Source organism: Symphalangus syndactylus, chromosome 18 (genome assembly GCF_028878055.3).
Source record: "Symphalangus syndactylus isolate Jambi chromosome 18, NHGRI_mSymSyn1-v2.1_pri, whole genome shotgun sequence".
NCBI classification, from domain to species: domain Eukaryota; kingdom Metazoa; phylum Chordata; class Mammalia; order Primates; family Hylobatidae; genus Symphalangus; species Symphalangus syndactylus.
Genome location: NC_072440.2, coordinates 19,549,915 through 19,567,582, shown reverse-complemented (window position 1 = coordinate 19,567,582; position 17,668 = coordinate 19,549,915). Strand labels below are relative to the sequence as shown.

General features: G+C 42.8%; 1 protein-coding gene across 14 annotated transcripts in view; it reads left to right on the top strand.

Annotated features, from left to right (window-relative positions):
• Positions 1-17,668, top strand: part of TNRC6B (trinucleotide repeat containing adaptor 6B) — a 294,090-nt gene that overhangs the window by 183,032 nt on the left and 93,390 nt on the right. The window contains exon 1 of one of the 14 annotated variants that reach the window (XM_055252749.2): positions 1,072-1,111. The exons of the other annotated variants lie outside the window; for them this stretch is intronic. The gene's annotated coding sequence lies outside the window, so the exon portion shown is untranslated. Of the gene's footprint in view, positions 1-1,071; positions 1,112-17,668 lie in introns of those variants that run through there. 14 annotated transcript variants of the gene reach the window in all.

Genomic DNA, 17,668 nt, shown 5'->3' with positions numbered 1-17,668 from the left:
GGAGTTCACGACCAGCCTAGCCAACATGGTGAAACCCCATCTCTACTAAAAAAATTTAAAAAATAAAATAAAACTTAGCCAGGTGTGGTGGCATGTGCCTGTAATCCTAGCTACGTGGGAGGCTGAGGCAGGAGAATCGCTTGAACTTGGGAGGCAGAGGTTGCAGTGAGCCAAGATCGTGCCACTCCACTCCAGCCTGAGCAACAGAGTGAGACTCCGTCTCAAAAAAAAAAAAAAAAAAAAAAAAGGAGAAGAACATAGTTGAGATAGCTGTTACTGAGATTGTCTATTAAAGATTACAGGGGTAGATCATTCACAAAACATTTCCCCCGGGTTACCTAAGTAGAAATTAGGTGTTAAACTGTATGTATAGAGAACTTGGATGTCATTTTAAATGGAACTGGGCATCCTGTAACTGATCCTGAAGAGTTAAACACAGGTAAATGTTGGCTTAGTTGTTATCAAAATGCTGTATGTAAATCACTTTTTAGATTTGAAGTCATTTTCTCACTGGTGTATCATTTTAGTTGAAGAATTGGGTCATGTAAGTTCACAAGTCAGCTTTACTCTGTAGTTTGTGATTACTATTAAACATGCTTATCTTTCAGAAATATACATTTTCCTCAAGGTAATTCAATTATTATTCAGCTTGCTAAATTTAAATGACAACTGCTGGCACCCAAGAACACGACTTTCCATTTTTACTATTCTGAAAATAGAGCACAAATTAAGAGCATTGAGAGGTAGGGTACGACCGTCACCTGTGGAGTCTTGAATTCAGAGTTGATTTCCTTGTCTGCTGATTTTTTTCAATACCAAGGTAAGTGTCACAAATAGCACCCTTTCTCAGAGGATTTCCAGGATTTGAATAACAGGCACAAACTTAATAAAATGGCAGTAGTGCAGCATAATCAGGAAGCCCACCTGCCGCCAGATCACTTGTTTGCAGTAGATACGGTGTGATCTCAGGAGCAGAGTCCACATCTCTTCCATTTATTTTCTAACATGAAATTCTTGGCTTTTTCGTAAAGCATAGATCTGGAAAGGTGTGCAAAGATCACCTTCCTTGATGGACTGCGTTACAACAAGTCTCCTCAATCTTGTTAACTGGGTATGCATCCTCCTAGAGTTGAGAACACATGGTCAGAGGAGAACCAAATGTATCATTGTTTGAATTCACTTATTTTTGATTCCTTGCATGTGATTAATGCTTTCTAAAGATCTCCATGCACACTATTTAGCTCCATTTCTTCTGTGTGCGCATGCAGCCCTGACAGAGACTTGGTCATTGGTCAGTGAGAGAAGAGGGCCCAGAGCCTGAGGGGAGGGGCTCCCAGGTGAGTGCTCGCTTTCCTGGTGTTGGGAGGCAGGATGCCTCCTAGAACCACTAGTTTTTGTTTTTGTTTTCTGGGACAGAGTCTTACTCTGTCACCTAGGCTGTAGTGCAGTGGCACAATCTCAGCTCATTGCAGCCTCCACCTTCTGGGTTTAAGCCATTCTCCTGCCTCAGCCTCCCAAGTAGCTGGGACTACAGGCGTGTGCCACCACGCCCAGCTAATTATTATTATTATTATTATTTGTATTTTATTAGAGATGGGGTTTCACCATGTTGGCCAGGCTGGTCTCGAACTCCTGACCTCAGGTGATCCACCTGCCTCAGCCTCTGAAAGTGCTGGGATTACAGGCTAATTTTTTGTATTTTTAATACAGATCAGGTTTTGCCATGTTGCCCAGGCTGGATGCAAACAATCTGCCCACCTCAGCCTCCCAAAGTACTGGGATTATAGGCGTGAGCCACCACACCTAGCCTAAAATTACCCTTTTTTTTTTTTTTTTTTTTTTTTTTTTTTTTTGAGACAGAGTTTGGCTCTGTCACCTGGGCTGGAGTGCAGTGGTGCCATCTTGGCCCACTGCAACCTCTGCCTCCCAGGTTCAAGTGATTCTCTTGCCTCAGCCTCCCAAGTAGCTGGGATTACAGGTGCACGCCACCACACTGACTAATTTTTGTATTTTTGTGGTAGAGGTGAGGTGAGGTTTCACCATGTTGGCCAGGCTGGTCTTGAACTCCTGCCCACCTTGGCCTCCCAAAGTGTTGGGATTACAGGCATGAGCCACTGCACCTGGTCCTAAAATTACCTCTTAATGGAATTTCAATTTACTGTGATTTTGATGTCGAACTGCTAGCAATCTGATTTCAAAGGTCAGTTATTATTTATTCTTTCAATAGACAAGAAAAACTGTGTCGGACCATGTGTGGAGGAAAGCAGAGAAAAAAAAATGCACCATGGAAAGGAAAACACCTGAATGTTTAGAAAAGCTGTCCCACCACTTACTGTTATAAGTTCTCAGTTTTTCTCCTGAATAATATGTGCCTCAGAGCTGTGGATTCTGGTTGATAAACTTATTTTCTCTCCTGTTTAGGAGCCATATTTCATCACTTTTCTGTAGAGAATAGTTCTTTCCAAGGCCATAGCTAAGACCGCTATTCCTCATCTTCTTTTTAGTTTCTTCGCTGTCGAGTGCTGACGGTAGAGTGCTGCTCTGGCTTTTGTGGGTTGGTCTGGCCCTTAAGGTGTAAACATAGTTTTTAGCGGTTCCAGATTATAAATATTAGAGTGTGTGAGCCGGGAGCGGTGGCTCACTCACGCCTGTAATCCCAGCACTTTGGGAGGCTGAGGCAGGTGGATCACCTGATGTTAGGAGATCGAGACCAGCCTGGCCAACATGGTGAAACCCCGTCTCTACTAAAAATACTAAAAAATTAGCCAGGTGTGGTGGTGGGCACCTATAATCCCAGCTACTCGGGAGGCTGAGGCAGGAGAATTGCTTGAACCCAGGAGGCGGAGGTTGCAGTGAGCCGAGATTGTGCCATCGCACTCCAGCCTGGGCAACAAGAGCAAAATTCCGTCTCAAAAATAAAATAAAACAAAATTAAATAAATAAACAAATAGATAAATGTATGTATGTATGTATGTATATTAGAATATGTGGTATAAGCCCTCACTGAGAAGCTGTTTCTTTTTTTTCTGAGACGGAGTCTTGCTCTGTCGCCCAGGCTGGAGTGCAGTGGCGTGATAACGGCTCACCGCATCCTCCGCCTCCCAGGTTCAAGCGATTCTCCTGCCTTAGCCTCCTGAGTAGCTGGGACTACAAGCTCACGCCACCACGCCCGGCGAATTTTTTGTATTTTTTTTCAGTAGAGACAGGGTTTCACTGTGTTAGCCGGGATGGTCTCGATCTCCTGACCTCATGATCCGCCCACCTTGGCCTCCCAAAGTGCTGGGATTATAGGCGTGAGCCACCGCACCCCGCCCCAGGAGGCTGTTTCTTAGCCTGTTTGGATATTTGTAAAACCACTCCTAATTTCAGACTGTCGTTAGAAGCATGGCATATTAATTGTAGTGTATAGGAAAGTACTTTCAGGAGTAAAATGTGAGGTGATGTTAAAGATTTATTCACTAAATCTTACATTAAAACCTAAGGTGTCCTTTGAACTCGAAGAACCTTATTTGAAGTCAAGCAAAACCGTAAGAATGGTTAAAAAATTAACAGCTTTGGTTCAATTACCTTATAAACACACAATATAGGTATTATTGATCGAAGGAAAGTTCAGTGAAGATGCTGGTAGTTTACAGCACTCCGGAGAATTAAAACAATGAGATGTAAAGGTGACAGCTCTAAAAATTCAGACATTTGCCTTATTAAGCTCTTTTCTACGAGAGTCTTCATTGCACTGAGAAATGAAACCTGGCACCCATCCTAGGAGCGTTATCTGTGCAGAAGTTCTGATTTACAGATTTGTGATCTTAGGGAACAGTGTGCACACCCAGGGTGAAATTTCAACTGATAAAGGGATCTCACTTATGGGGCTGTGTCATTCAGGGTTCTGCCAGGGAAATGGGCCATTCCAGGTATCCATGTAGGAAAGGCTTTTTTTTTTTTCTCTCTTGTTTTTCCTTTTACCTCCTTATTGAGGTATTATTGACATTTACAATGTGGTAAGTTTCAAACGATGTATGCAAAAGATAGTTAATGTGTCCTTCATCACCCTTTGTCTCCTCTTGCCCATTTATCACCCCTCTCTGCCACCCTTCCCTGCCCCTTCTCCACCCCAGATAACCACTGATGTGCTTTCTGTCACCATAGATTAGTTGATATTTTCTAGAATTTCATACAAGTGGAATCATTCAGTAGGTACTCTTTTTTGTGTGGCTTCTTTTACTCAACATAGTTATTTTTACGTTCATCCGTGTTGTGTTTAACAATAGTCCATTATTTTTATTGCTGAGTAAGTAGCATTCTGTTGTATATTCTACCTTAAGTTGTTTATCCATTCACCTACTGATGTGCATTTGGGCAGTTGCTCGTTTTCAGCTGTTATCAGTAAAGCTATGAATATTCATCTAGAAGTCTTTGTTGGACATATGCTTTCTTTTCTCTAGAGTAAATAACCTAGGCATGGAATGGCTGGGTCATATAGTAGGTGTATGTTTAGCTTTTTAAGAAACTGCCAAAGTGTTTTCCAAAGTGATCGTACCATTTTACTTTCCCACCATGAGAGAGTTCCATTTGTTAATTCTTGGAATGGTGAGTCTTTTAAATTTTGGACATTCTACAAGTACATGTGTGTTGACATCTCATTGTGGCTTTAATTTGTTTTTTTTTTCGTAATAACTAAAGATGTTGAATATCTTTTTTATGTGTTTATTTGCCACATGTATCACATGTATGTCTTCTCTAGCAAAGTGTCTGTTCAAATCTTTTGCCCACTTTTTTTTTTTTTTTTTTTAAAAGACAGGGTCTCACTCTGTCGCCCAGACTGGAGTGCAGTGGCACCATCTTGGTTCACCACAACCTCCGCCTCCCAGGCTCAAGCAATTTCTCCTGCCTCAGCTTCCCTAGTAGCTGGGACTACAGGCATGCACCACTACCATTTGGCTAATTTTTGTTTTTTTAGTAGCAATGGGGTTTCACCATGTTGGCCAGACTGATCTCGAACTCCTGACCTCAAGTGATCCATTCGTATCGGCCTCCAAGAGTGCTGGGATTACAGGTGTGAGTCACCGTGCCCGGCCTCTTTTGCCCAGTTTTAAGATGGGGTTCTTTATATACTCTGTATGTAAATTCTTTGTCAGATAAGTGATTTGCAGATAACTTTTTCTCAGTCTGTGGCTTAATCTTTTTATTCTCTTAAATGTCTTTTGAAGAGCTGAAGTGTTTAACTTTGAGTCCAATATATCAGGTTTTTTCTTTTATAGATTATGTTTTTTGGTGTTGTATCAAAAAAATAATTTTTCTAACATAGGGTCACAAAGATTTTCTTGTATGTTTTCTTTTAGAAGTTTTATAGTTTTAGATTTTACATCTAGTTTATGATTGATTGAATTAATTTTTTATATATTGCCAAGGTACAAATTGAGGTTCATTTTTAAAGATATTCCTACCAGTTATTCTAACATCATTTGTTGAAAACACTCTCTTTTCTCAGCTAAATTACCTTTGCAGCTTTTTGGAAAATTGGTTGTCTCTCTCTCTCTGTCTCTCTCTCTCTCTCTGTCTATATATATATATATATATATCAGTGTGTTTCTGGATTCTGTTCTATCCCATTGAACTTTTTGTCTATAGAAAAATAAGACAGTACCATACTGTGTTAATCACTTTAACTTTATAATAAGTCTTCACGTCAGGTTGTGCAAGTCCTCCAACTTGGTTCTTTTTATAGTTGCTGACTATTCTGAGTCCTTTGCTTTTCCATATGAATTTTAGAAGGTACTTGTCAATTTCTACAAAAAATTCTGCTGGGATTTTAATATAGAGATTTTGTTGAATCTAAATTAATTGGAGGGTGATTGACATCTTAATATTTAGTCTTTTCATTCATGAGCATGGTACATCTCTTCACTTACGTAGGTTTTTAAAAATTTCTACCCACAATGTTTTGTAGTTTTCAGTGTACATATTCAGGACTTGCATATTTTTGTCAGATTTATTCTTATGTGTTCACAGTTTTTGAAACTATTATATATATGGAATCTTTTTTTAAAATTTCCATTTCTGATTGTTCGTAGTATGTAAAAATATAATTAGTTTTTTTATATTGATCTTGTATTTTGCAGCCTTGTTAAACTCACTTATTAATTTTGGTAACCTTTTTGGTAGGCTCCATTTGATTTTCCAAATAGGAAAGATTTTAATATAGGGAATTGAAGGTTCACACAACCATTGGAAAGTCTGATGAAAGAAATTCAGGAAGGCTCCTATTATTGTTGATGAAATTAGAGTGCATATTCCTAGAGGAGCAGTGATGTCAGCTGCATGCAGCTATGGCTTTAGATGATCTGGAAGCTGCTGCAGAATAGGAAAGTCCTGCATGTTGTTGCCTGTGTGTCTTTTTGCAACTGTTTCTAGAGAATATTGACTTCTTTTCTGCTTTCCAGACCTAAGAAGGGTACCTCTCCTTGGTGGCAGCTAACCTGGAACCCTACGGGGAATGGGATTCTGGAAAATATAGTTCCAGACCATTTTTTGAAGTGCAGGGAAGATCAGGAGAGGTGGTGATGGCAGTTTGACAGTCTGGCACTGACGGTATTAATAGAGATACGTAATTACTCAGTCATGGAAAAGTGACTTAGCAATACTGTGAAAAAACAGGAGTGTTAGGTGGCTGTAACTCAGTAAGATGTGATTTCCAAGAAAGCAAATGACCTCTTTAACAGTATTAGCAGCGGCATATCATACGGGACAAGTAAGTGGCAGGCCCACCCTATTTGGTGCTGCCTTGCCCGGTAATTGAATGAGGATAGACAAACTGGAACATGTTTAAGGGATAATGATCCCAATGGTAAGGGGATAGAAAACCAGGTCGTGAGTGGAATGTGTGAAGGAACTAAAAATGTTTCAGGGATGCATCATGGATAACTGCACATATTTGGAGAATTTGTTCCATGTGTTCTGAAAAGGAAGTTTTAGGACCAGGGAGTCGAAGCTATCAGGAGACATTTCTCAAGGCACTGTCAAGAACTTCCTACCCGGCTGCACTAAGTTTGAGTAGGAAGCCACATCTCTCCTTGTTCGAGTTTGCCGAGCTGCCCAGCTAGAGTATGTAAAGCACGAGATGAATATTCTTCAGGCACCGTTCTAACCCTGAAATTTTTTGCGGGGAAAAAGCTTTCAAATTGTTATAGCTTTTGCCACATAGAATTTTGGAAAGTAAAAACAAATTTTTAAAAATAGCTGGCTGGCGCAGTGGCGCACGCCTCTAATCCCAGCACTTTAAGAGGCCAAGGCAGGCGGATCACTTGATAACAGGAGTTCAAGACCAGCCTGGCAAACATGACGAAACCCTATCGCTACTACAAAAATTAGCTGGTCGTGGCTGGTCGTGATGGCTCACTCCTGTAATCCCAGCACTTTGGGAGGCTGAGGCTGGCGGAACACGAGATCAGGAGATCGAGATCATCCTGGCCAGTGGTGAAACCCTGTCTCTACTAAAATACAAAAAATTAGCCAGGTGTAGTGGTGCGCGCCTATAGTCCCAGCTACTCGGGAGGCTGAGGCAGGAGAATCGCTTGCACCCGGGAGGTGGAGGTTGCAGTGAGCTGAGATTGACTGCAGTCCAGCCTAGCAACAGAGTAAGACTTCGTCTCAAAAATAAAATAAAATAAAATAAAATAAATTAGCCAGGTGTGGTGTCTCGTTCCTGTAGTCCCAGTTACTTGGGAGGCTGAGGTAGGAGAATTGCTAAACCCTGGGGCCAGAGGTTGCAGTGAGCCAAGATCGCGCCACTGCACTCCAGCCTGGGCGACAAAGCAAGACTCGTCTCAAAAAAGAAAAAAATTATCAGCTGGTCGCAGTGGCTCATACCTGTAATCCCAGCACTTTGGGAGGCCGAGGTGGGCAGATCACAAGGTCAAGAGATCAAGACCATCCTGGCCAACGTGGCAAAACCCCGTCTCTACTAAAAATACAAAAATTAGCTGGGCGTGATTTCGTGTGCCTATGGTCCCAGCTACTCAGGAGGCTGAGGCAGGAGAATCGCTTGAACCCAGGAGGTGGAGGTTGCAGTGAGCCGAGATCGCACCACTGTACTCCAGCCTGGCAACAGAGCAAGACTCCGTCTCAAAAAAAAAAAAAAAAAATTATCTTACTTTATTTGGTTTGAGTAATTCCAGACAAGCCAATTCCTTGCATATGCCTTAAAATACGTAAACTGGGAAATTCATGAAAAGCCTAGAGTCAAAGGCTATGTCGGCAAAAGTCTATTACCATATTTCATGGATTCTGAGCCTCACGTTCTTTTACTCACTTGACATCTCTGAAGTCTGCATTCACCCTACAATGGATGCCACCCTTGGATGGCTGGTGCCTTTCATTTGCTGTCGTCCAGCTGGCAGTTGTTCTTGCCTGCACATGCACAGATTGGTCCTAGCTATTCCTAATGTCATCGTTTCAGTAGAGTTTACGAAGTCTGTGCTACATGAGTTGTTTAATCTAAAATACCTTCCCAGGCCGAGTGCGGTGCTCACACCTGTAATCCCAACACTTTGAGAGGCCAATGCAGGAGTATTGCTTGAGTCCAGACATTCAAGACTAGCCTGGGCAACATAGCAAGACCCCATCTCTACAAAAAATTAAAAAATTAGCTGCACATGGTGGTGCATGTCTGTAGTCCCAGCCACTTGGAAGGCTGAGGCAGGAGGATCACTCAAGCCCAGGAGTTTGAGGCGGCAGCGAACCATGATCACACCATTGCACTCCTGCATGATAGAGCAAGACCCTGTCTCAAAACAAACAGAAACTTCACTAAGGTTATACTGTAATTTCACATTGAAACACAGATAAAAATAATGAGGCATATGCTTGATATTAATGAGATTTTAACTAAGAAATAACTACAATTCTATATTTTCTTGAAAAGAACCAAGTGCATACTCGTGTGCTGCTCAAAGATCTAGGGAAGAGCAGCTTATTAGAAATGGAAAATTGTAGGCCCTGTCCCACAACCTTCTAAATAAGAATCTGCGTTTAACAAGATACCCTTTAAAGTTTGAGAAGCATTGCTTTACACAGCCTCAGAAAGGAAGGTAACACAATGTAGAAGGAACTGTGTTACATTTTATTACCGACATATAAAAGTGTTACCTATCACATGTCACATAATAAAATCGAAGGCAGGGGAAATTTCTTTATCCGTTAAAATTAATTAAAAATGCACTTACCTTAATCTTTCTAGTTTTAATGTTGATTTCTTCTTATAAGCCACTTAGAGTGATTTTTATGCCCTAGTGCTATTTGGCCTTGTCTGCTAATTTAATATGTGCAAATTACATTAGCATCCCATTAAATTCCCTCAGATGCAGCAAATGAAAAAAATGTTAAGAACAAATCCAATATACATATTTGGAGTACCCTACTGTGTAATTTCCTCTGCCTGAATAGATATGTTCCAACATGCTTTTTGTGTGTGTGCATTTTTAATTAAAAACATTTTAAGTGGATACTTTGAGCACTTGGCTTAACTCTCTTCATTGTACTCCTTTGCTAATTTTTCTTACCCTAAATATGCGTATGGTGTCATTAATCCCTAATTACTTATAATTGGTAATGGTTTTGTGGCTAGTTATTTTCTTACTGTTTTATAAGTTGCCAAGATTACCTTTTATTTTCTAAGGAAATAATGTTCATACAAGTCACATGTCTCAGGTGCATTTTGAAAACCCGTATTTAAATCTGTGTTGGGCAGACTCCTTAGTATGTAGATAGTAGAATTCATTCTCACTGGTGCGTGGGTTTATTAAATGGTACTTGAGAGGCTGAGGGTCAGGTGACGCCCAGCACCACACCATGGAACTGGGGGTCCCATGGGAGCTTTTTTGTTTTCCTGCACATTCAGGAAATTGCTGTTACAGGGGTAGGCTCCAGGACCGCGTCATCCCTACAATGCTGCCTGAGAAGATGGGTGCCCTGTGTGTCCTCTGGTAAAGTCACACATGCACCTTATTGGCATAGCATAAATCACATCCCCATCTCTAATTGTGAAGGAGTCTTGGAAATAGGCCAGAGGGGCTTGGAATTGGTGTTGACTGAGCTGATAAAGATACCACCACAAAGTGAAATAATAGCTCAGTGACTAGTACACCACTAAAATTCCTGGGAAAAGAATTGTATTGTGAATTGTGTGTAAGAGGAGCATTTTAAATACCCTCGTGGCTGTCTATTCCTGCTGTACTTAAGGAATACTTGATCGATTAAACTAACAATTTGAGCATGTTAGGATGAAATGTAGATTCCAGAATACTTTTGGAAACCTATTTTTGTAATGTGGGGACTAAATGATTTCTCAAATTCCTTTTGATTCTTATGTGACTTTCATAAAGAAAATGGTTTAAAGTAGGAGTCCTTGACAAAATTTCCAACAGGAGACCAAAAGATGAGTCAATGTTTGAAGCTCTTTTTTTTTAATTGAAATTTTTGAGATAATTGTGGGTTCACATGCCAGAAGCAAGGCAGAGAGATTCTGTATGCCATTCCACCAACGGTAACTTCTTGTAGAACTGTAGTACAATGTCCCAACCCAGATTTTGATACAATCTGCCAAATTTTGATTTCCCCAGTTTTATTTGTATTTAATTGCCTATGTGTTTAGTTCTATACAATTTTATCACATGTGGGTTCATGTATCCACCACCACTACCAAATACAGGACAGTTCTGTCACCACAAGGGTCACTAGTGTCACCCTTTTTTATAACCACTCCTGCTTCACCCTACCCCCCTTTGTATCCTCTGGCGCCCAACCACTTGTCATCTCAGAAATGTTATCTAAATGGAATCTACAGTATGACACTTTTGGGAGTGGCTTTTCTCATTTGGCATAATTCCATGGAGATTCATCCAAGTTGGTGTATTATTAATGGTTTGTTCCTTTTTATTGTGGAGTTCTTTTTAATCTTTTACAGTATTAGTTTACTTCTGGCATAGTTCCCGTGTTGGGTGGCTCTCTTCCTGTTCGAGTCTGTCTGCTTTGATTTTGTGGAGTTGGAACTAGGACCAAAGGTGCTGCCACCCTTACTGATCACAGGGTGTCAGTGATAGGTTTTGATGTTCTTACAGCCAGTCATCCAGACCTTAATGGAAGGGAAGATGCTCCTGGGAATGTGGAGCCATTTCCTGTCAAGATGAACCCTGGCTGTTCTTCTGAATTAAGGTTCTTATCATCCTTTCACTCCCATCAGTGCACATACAGGTGGAGATTAATATGTTCAAGTGTGAAATTGTCAGCCCTGCCTTTCCTGCGTGTTTGAGGCACAATGGGCTCAGAGACATGCATACAGGAACCACTGGTCATGACTCTAGTTTGTGGAAAGAAGTTGATCTCTTGGCCGGGCATGGTGGCTCATACCTATAATCCCAACATTTTGGGAGGTCGAGGCGGGCAGATTATCTGAGGCCAGGAGTTCGATACCAGCCTGACCAACATGGTGAAACCCCATCTCTACTAAAAATACAAAAATTAGCTGAGCGTGGTGGTGCATGCCTGTAATCCCAGCTACTTGGGAGGCTGAGGCAGGAGAATCACTTGAACCTGGGAGGTGGAGGCTGCGGTGAGCCGAGATCGTGCCACTGCACTCGGGAGATGGTGTGAGACTCTGTCACAAAAACAAAAGTTGATCTCTAACCTAGATATCACAAGCTTGAATTCACACATCCAAGATCCTGGTATTTTCAAAACAGCAAAGGCACTGCAGGCTGTCTTCAGAGTATTCCAAAGTGTGGTAGAGACAGGGAACAGAGCAAGGAGAGCACAGTTTTCTGCCCTGAAGGTGCGGTCTGGATTGTGAGGTGAGGTAGGACTATTTAAAAAGTGGAACTGAGAGCCCCAGAAAGGCAGGCAGCACTGCATCTTGTTTGCTGCTGAATTCTCAGCCTCAGCCTGGTGCCTGGCATCAAGTGAGCACTGAAATAATGAGGGAACTGATGCGGTGGAAGGGAAACTTTCATCTACGCTGCACAGTTCTTCTGGTGTAGACGAGGGTGACTACCAAGTAAGCCCAGAAAACCAGAGAAGGTGTGGGTGTGTGTCTGGGGAGGCTTGCTGCCGAGAGAGGGCAGAAGTGGGGGTAGCCATCTCCCTTCCCGCAAACTCACACCCAGCACTTACTTTCCCATCTCGGGCCCTGGGACTTACTCTTCTCTTGGCCTGGTCACTCATCTCCCAGGCGGCTTTCTTTATGGAGGGGTCTGGATGTCGCTGTCTCACAGATGCCCGCTACAGACGGCTCATGGAAGGCAGCCCCCTCTTCCCATCTCTTCCCTCTTAGACACTCTGGCTGCTTTCCAGCTCGTCTTCGTGGCGTTGCCTGGCGTTGTATGTGTGTTTTTTCTGTCTCCCATCTAGAATGTCAGCTCCCTGAGGGCAAGGACCATCCTTCTTTTGCCCAGTCTTATATCCTCAGTGTATCACAGGTCAGTGCGTGGCATACCATAGTCACTCAGTATATGTTTATTAGATGATTTAGCTCATTGTTTTGAGGCTGTTCTTTAAGCGCATTTCCCCCGGGAGGGTAGAAAGCTTTGCTCGCTCTTTAATGATGCATTTTGGTAGCATTTACTTGGAGGCCCTACTGTGTTTCTGGTGTTTGTGCCACGGACATGGGGCAGGGAGAAGAGGAAGGTTCATTCCCCTTCCCTTGTGTTCAGAGGCTTCAGCCGTGGCAAACGCACACACACTCGACTCGCCGCTCTCTAGCGTGCTGGGTGCTCTGGTGGAGCAGGCCAGCCCCGCCCCCGACTGCAAGGTTGACAGCTGAGGGGAGAGGCGGGCCTCCTGACTGAAACTGAGAATGAGAGGTTTTGGAAGTTTTGCGTTTAGGTGCTTGTGTTCACCAGTCCCAATTTGATTCCTTATTCAATTACCAGAAAATGTGTGCTGGTTATTTTAAAAAATGCATTCCCTGTAAGGAGATCCCCCCCGCCCCCAACCCCGAATCCTGCTTCTGGTCTCGTCCCTGCCACCTCCTCCCTTACTCACTGTACTGCATCCTGGCTACCATTCCTCAGATACACCAGTCTCACTGATTGACATTTGCCATTCCCTCTGTCTGGAATGTTCGCCCCCAGATACCCACATGGCCCCATCCCTCACCTCAGTGAGTCTCCATTCTCATGCAACTGTATCAGAGGCCTTTTCTAACTATTAGGTGGAAGGCGTTGCCCTCTCCCCACCTCTCTCCTTCTCTGTCAGGTGAACTGTCCTCTCCTGAGCACTGCTGTCGCCTGAACTGTGTATTTTATACATGCATCTCGTTGTATATCCTGTTCATTTGTTGCCTTTCTCCCCCACTGGGATGTAAGTCACATGTGAGCCAAAGCTCAGTTTTGTTTCTGCCAGATCTCCAGTGCTTAGAAAAAGTACCTGGCTCGGCCGGGCGCAGGGGCTCACGCCTGTAATCCTAGCACTTTGGGATGCCGAGGTGGGCGGATCACTTGAGGTCAGGAGTTCGAGACCAGGCCAGCCAACATAGTGAGACCCCGTCTCCATTAAAAATACAAAAATTAGCTGGGCGTGGTGGCGGGCCCCTGTAATCCCAGCTACTCAGGAGGCTGATGCATGAGAATCACTTGAACCTGGGAGGCAGAGGTTGCAGTGAGCTGAGATTGCTCCACTGCACTGCAGCCTGGGTGACAGAGGAAGACTCCGTCTCGAAAAGAAAAGTGCCTGGCTCATATTAGACAATAAATGTTTGTTTAAGGAATGAGTCAGTTCCTGGGCATCCTAGTAGAAGAGAGCCAAGTCAGTCTGTGCCTACCGGTCTGTGCCTGTTACCACCCCTGGTAAAAGCAGCCATGCCACAGAAAGTCATTTCAGGTGCTCTGATGCTGCCAATGACCGGTGTCATCTGCCTTGAGACCTTAAGGGCCAAACAAGAGGCAGGGCAATAGTTGTGGGGTCTACAGAAGAAGACGAGTTTCTCTAGAGTTGGAGTTACTGGGGATGGTGCCGTTGAAGCAAGTGGATATTGAGCTAGGACTTGCCACTAGGGTAAGGTGTGATGGGCATTAAAGAGGATGGTGTTTGTCAGGCGTGCAGAATGGATGACGAAAATGTAAAAGCTAGAACTGTACTATGAATGGCTTTGAATGCCGATTACAGATGCTCCAAGCTCTTAGCTTTCCCTTTGCGTGGTCTCGGACCATTGGAGGGTTCAGTTCTGGGATGCAGCCGGTTCCTAGGAATGTCAGCATTGTTGCTTTTTGGTGTTCTGAACTTGCATGCGGGGCAGTCTTGCTATGCCTCAGCTTAAATGAATATTGGGTATTTTCTTTTTTTGTTTTTCTTTCCTTTTTTTTTTTTTTTTTTTTTGAGACCAAGTCTTGCTTTGTCACCAAGGCTGGAGTGCAGTGGTGCAATCTCGGCTCACTACAACTTCGGCCTCCCGGGTTCAAATGACTCTCCTGCCTCAGCCTCCCAAGCAGCTTAGGTAGCCCACCACCATGCCCAGCTAATTTTTTTGTATTTTTAGTAGAGATGGGGTTTCACCATGTTGGCTAGGCTGGTCTCAAACTCCTGACCTCATGATCTGCCCACCTCAGCCTCCGAAAGTGCTGGGATTATAGGCGTGAGCCACTGTGCCCGGCCAAATATTGGGTATTTTCTATTCAGGTACAAGTCACTTCTACTTTTCTCTACTATTATTGTAAAAAATTAAGAAGAAAACACTGTTGTATTCGCTCTTCACCTGAGAGGTTCTCAAGAGTAGTTTGGCTTTTTACCATTCAGGATTTATTCTAGATTATGGTGTTTGCACTTGCTTTATCTTTTGCCTGCCTGCACAGTACCCTCCCACACATTCGTCCCCTGCAGAGGCAATATTAAACCCCCAGCTCCCCTAGACAATGCTTCCTAACCTTTTCCGGTCAAGACACACAGAGAAAAGATTTGTACAGCACACTGGGGTAAATAGATGAGATTGGATTGGGCTAGCAGCAGTCCCAGGCTGGGCTGTAAGGAGTTTGAGGGGCTTTTTATTCCATATGTACTTGGAAGCTGGGTGCACCTATAAACCATTCTTGGCACAAAGTTAGGGAATTGGAGGTACCCATAGTATTGCTTTGGAAGCTATAGTAGAGACTCAGTAAATACTTAACTGAATTTGTTGAATGAATTAAATAATTTGAAAGTGATGAGTTTTACATCTGGCTGTATATTTAGAGATTAGAGAAAATATGAATGATTTCTCTTGCCCTTCATACTTAGAAGCAATTGATGATCAAGTAGGACCCACCTAGTCATCTGGCATTTGCATTTGTTGCTGTATGGGAGGGTTTGTTATTGTTGTTTGTTTTGGAGACAGGGTCTTACTCTGTTGCCCACACTGGAGTGCAGTGGCATGATTGTGACTCACTGCAGCCTCAGCTTCCTGGGCTCAGGTGATGGGAGGTTTGATTTTTGAGGCATAAATCAGGTAATAATGTTTTCAAATGTAGGTATAAACAAGAATTTAGAGCAGTTTCTCAACCCTAGCTACATGTTAGAACCACTTGGAGGGACTTCTGAAAATCCCTGGAGATTTCTATGTAATTGACCTGGGGTACTGCCTGAGCAATAGTTTTGTGTTTGCTGTTTATATTTTCTTTTGTTTTTGGGTACAATCTCGAACTTACAGAGTTTGAATCTGTATGATTTTAAAAAGCCTCTTTTTCCCCTGAGTCATTTGAGAATTAACTGCTGATCCAATGCTGTCACCTGTAGCCCTTTCACCAATACTATAGTCTGTTTCTAACAAAAAGAACATTCTGGTGTAGAACCACAATATAACCATCAAAGGGAAAAAATTAACTCACTGATACATGACCACCACTTACTCATCAGCTCCATTCAAGGTGTGACATTTGCCACACATTGCATTTGGTTGTTAGGTCTTTTCAGTCTCCTTTCGTTTGAAACAATTCCTCAATCTTTTCTTGACTGTCATGGCCTTGAAACTTTTGAAGATTGCAGGCCAGTATATTTTGTAGAATGCCTCTGAATGTGGAGTTGTCTGATGGTTCCTTTGATGGTATTCAGGTTAAACACATTTAAAAGGAGTCACAGAATCGATGCTGTGTTCTTCTTACAGCATCCTGTCATGTAACTCACAGTTTGAATTTGTCCCATAACTGATGATGTTCACATGGGTTACTTGATTAAGGTGGTATCTTGACAGGCTTCTCCTTGACGTCATTACTTTTCTCAACCCTTTATGACAAGTATTTTATGGGAAGGTGCTTTGAAACTATGTGACTATTCCATTCCTCATTTCAATTTATTCATTTGCGTATTTCTTTCTGTATGAACTTGTGTTTTCCTATTTTATACAATGGTTTATAGTCTCTTACTATAATTACTTATTTTGATGTTGATATTGTTCCAGATTTAGCTTGTAGGAGCACTTCAAACTGTCTTCTGTGGTCATTTGATGGATCCCATCATTCTTTGAGCACTCTTTTGCTTCTTGGCAAATGTACATTCCAGGTTCATCTTGTACTTTCCTTATCCTACCCCCGGAATTAGCTCTTGTTCCAGAGAACTCTGGTTTTATTTAATGAAGAATGGAAGCCACAAAACTGGTGCTAAGTGTGTTCATTATTATTTGGATATTGCTTGTTCTCCAGCCCTCAGAGTTGGGAATAAGCTAAGGGAATAAGCGTGTGTGTGTGTGTGTGTGTGTGTGTGCGCACGCGCACGTGTGTGTAGGAATATATACTCACATAGGTACACAGACTTACAGCTAATATTTATTACGTCTATATATATTGGAAACCATGAGTTCACGTCAGTAACTAATTTAGATCCAACCCCACAGAGTTCATTTGAGTTTTCTCCATTTTCCTCCATTTGTATAACTTATTTTCTCAACAGTGAGAAACATGGCTGTCATTATTCTTTTTCTTTCTTTCGTTTTTTTTTTTGAGACAGAGTCTCGCTCTTGTTGCCCAGGCTGGAGTGCAGTGGCATGATTTCGGCCCACCGCAACCTCCGCCTCCCGGGTTCAAGCATTTCTCCTGCCTCAGCCTCCTGAATAGCTGGGATTACAGGCATGTGCCGCCACGCCCAGCTAATTTTGTATTTTAAACCTCTATGGGGTTTCTCCATGTTGGTCAGGCTGGTCTTGAGCTCCTCACCTCAAGTGATCCACCCGCCTTGGCCTCCCAAAGTGCTGAAATTACAGGCGTGAGCCACCGTGCCCGGCCCTATTATTCTTAATATACTTAAATAGTCCATCAGTCTCCTGTATGTAACCCATCTCCATCACTGCCCCCATGGATGCCTTCTCTGCATAGACGCCCATTGCTCTCTGCTTGGGCTCTGACTCAGAACAGGGATTTATTTTATTTTATTTTATTTTATTTTTTGGAGACAGAGTCTCGCCCTGTCGCCCAGGCTGGAGTGCAGTGGTGTAATCTTGGCTAACTGCAACCTCTGCCTCTGGGTTCAAGCAATTCTCCTGCCTCAGCCTCTCGAGTAGCTTGGATTACAGGCGTGTGCCACCACGCCCAGCTAAGTTTTTGTATTTTTAGTAGAGATGGGGTTTCACTGTGTTAGCCAGGATGGTCTAGATCTCCTGACCTGGCAATCCACCCGTCTCGGCCTCCCAAAGTGCTGGGATTACAGGCGTGAGCCACTG